Here is a 3124-nt window from a genome sequence, read left to right as displayed (position 1 = left end):
GTCGCGAGATCGCTCGGTGCCCCCGCCGCCACCGCGGCAAAAACCGGCCTTCTCAAGGGCTCAGTTCTATCATTTTTATCCTTTTTTTTTTTTTAAATTGTACAACAGACCAAACCCGAGACTTGCCCCGGTCACGTTCCTTGGTCAGCTGGCAAAGTGCTCATTGCAGGGCAGTCAGCAGCTTCTCAAGCGAGCCCAACACCTCGGTCCCGCTTTTCTGCGCAAGAAGCACCATCCCCTTTCACTCCATGGAAGGCGTTGAGGGCTTACTGAGGTGTGCACCTCATGGAGGGAGCCTTGTCTCGGGGCGCGTGAAAGCGGCACACAAGAAACTTCACTCTTAGGCTGATCCTTGTCACGTTAGGAGGACTGGGAAGTATCTCCACAAGCAAGGACTCCAGTCACAACCATTGAATTTTAAAGGTCAACATGCTGACGAGCAGCCAGCACAGCTTCCAGCATTATGTTCCACAGGGAGCAGTAGGATGGATCCCTGTAGTAGGTCTACACGCAGAACCTGCTGTGACATGCAGATGCATTTCAGAAGTCAAAGGAGAAGACCATGATCCAAGCTGCTGAGTCCTAAATTGGGGTTGCAGAATATCTGTGAAAGAATCCTGCAGCTAATGCGAAGAAGCACAGATTTGTCTCAGTTGCCCGCAGAATCCAAGAAATGTAGCCTTGTCAAATATATAGGTAGACAAACTTCACAAATCTTAACACAAAATAAAAGTGAAAATCTCCCTCCCCCCCAAAAAAAATTTTAAAAAGCGCTGGAAGTCATTAACTTTGCCCATCACAATTTGAAATTCCAGTAGAAAAAGGTGTTGATGTTTCAGAACTTAGAAGACTTCAAAAAGCTCAATCTATCACTACAGCACAAAATGCCAATGCAAGCACTGCTCCCTTTCCTTTTGCCATGGAAGCTCCTTCCAACTTGGCTGGCCTTGGCCTTGCAGGGTAGCAGGAGCCAAGGAGCTTTCCCCTTTCTCACAGGGTCCAGGGGACCGAGCCAAGCTAGGAGGGAGAGGGCTTTTTTGTCTTCCTAAGACATTTGGTTTTCAGTTTTGCAAAACCTCAAGAATTTTTAAAAAATGGCTAATGATGTTCATAAAACCTCAAATTCTACTGGGTTTACTCATTCCCCCTGCTATATTAAGACTTAGTCTTTATATCTGTATATGTAGCTGTATGGTGTGTTTTCCACAAGACTGAACTGTACTGGGATAACTCTCATCAGGAATCTGCTCTAGGATTACTGTTGGAGAAGAGAATGCAGCAAAGTGTTTAAGAGACCAAGAAAGTATCTTTGAGATAGTTTTGTGAACTATTTGTACATTTATATTGAAAGCCTTTTTACAAGAGAAATTTTTAAGTCAATAAAAGGACAATAAAGAGGCAAATTTTATTGTGACAGCTTTTAGCCGTCTGCCTCCTAACAAATCCTTCCTTTCCATCTCTGTGAGTTACAGGAAAGAAGGATCGATAGCATATTTTTTTGAGCTGAGTGGTTTATATGTAGGATGATGACCTTTGAGAAGACGGTTTTGACTGCATTCTTCCCACAACCATGAAAATGCTCACTGGTCACTTTCCCCTGGCCACCTTGGAAGAAGTAAACATCTTCTTCCAAGATTCCTGGTGGAAAGGCTCAAAGAAACAAATACGCACTCTGCTTTCTGCAGCGAGCCAATGTACACATGCAAACGCTGAAATAATGTTCGCGTGTCTCAATTTACCTGCTTTTTCAGTGCAAAGGGAAAGTGAACAATGGTAATTAGAGAGATTATAAAGCCAGATTTGCTAACATATAGAAACACAACTGAGGTAACAGTAGATCTTATACTGATGGTTTTTTGTAGCGTTTTACTTTTCATTGCATTTTGCTTCAGACCAGCACATCTGACATGAGCACAGGTCCTTAACTTCTCATTTCTGTATGCACGTCCCTTTGCCTTTTTCAGTCTACTGTTTTCCTTCTGTACGAGCCCTAGGGACCTTCCATTTTGGATCATGTAAACATCATGCAAGGTAACATACATTACTGAAAATCACTGGGGAATGTCAGGATTCTGGTACGGCACTATCTCAGAAAGAGCTGTGATTTGATGGATCTTCACCAAATATTCCATGGTTTTGCCTAGGAGTTTCTCTCTAACATTCTGACTTAGCTTGACTTGAAGGAAGTCAAGGACTTGACTTGGGGAAGACTTGAACTCTCCTAAATTAGAAGAAATCACAATAAAGTGGAGTATGCTATACATGCTATATATTTTTTTCTTCTACTGCTTTTCTGATAAAATTGAAACTTCATGCTTTTGGCGTGATCCAAAAGACAAATTCTGTGACTTTTGCTGGGTGAAATTCTGATCATTTTTTTCCCTTTTCTGACAAAAGCATTCCCACTAGTTGAAATAGATCTAGTTGCATGAACATGATAGTGTCCTTCAGGTTTTATCCTGCAATCCTGGATTTTACCTGATGCTGATAAACATACTTACTGAAATGCTGTCAAAAAGCCATGAAGAATTTTTCTTTTTTTTCTTCCTGTGGTGGAGTTTGATTTTCATAATTCACTACACTGAGGTTCTGAAACTGAAACGCATGACTTCAGATTAGCATGTGACAGTCACTGAGTTTTTTAAATGAGCTTGTAGGGACAGGGAGAGGGAGTTGGGTGGTTCCTCTGACAACATGCTGTAAGTACTCCAGCTAAATGCAGATTTTGAGTCCTGGAAGAGAATACACAAGGGAGAGTGAATTCATCTATGATGAAGGAGAAAGTTACTTTTGATAAAGCTTTATGTATGCTTTAGTTTGAGTTCTGGTGCCAGATAAAAATGGGCATCATAATCAGGTACTTAGTCTTCTGCTCTTTGTTTCAGAGGGAAAAGTGTTTTGAGCTTGTTTTAAACCTTCCTTAAGTAATTTCCAGGTGTAAAATATATCCAGATACAAATGCTAATGCATTCTGTCAGAACAAATGGCCATAGACTGCACAAGCACAAGTCGGTATGCTTTTACAATAAACTTGTCTAAGAGGAAAGGCTGCTACCCATTTGCAAACTTCAGCTTTACTCAGAAAAGGGCTGTACACAAAAACTTGTGCAGTGGTTTCAGCAGG

Source organism: Corvus brachyrhynchos, unplaced genomic scaffold (genome assembly GCF_000691975.1).
Source record: "Corvus brachyrhynchos isolate BGI_N302 unplaced genomic scaffold, ASM69197v1 scaffold70, whole genome shotgun sequence".
Classification (NCBI taxonomy): Eukaryota; Metazoa; Chordata; class Aves; order Passeriformes; family Corvidae; genus Corvus; species Corvus brachyrhynchos.
This window is presented reverse-complemented; position numbering follows the sequence as displayed.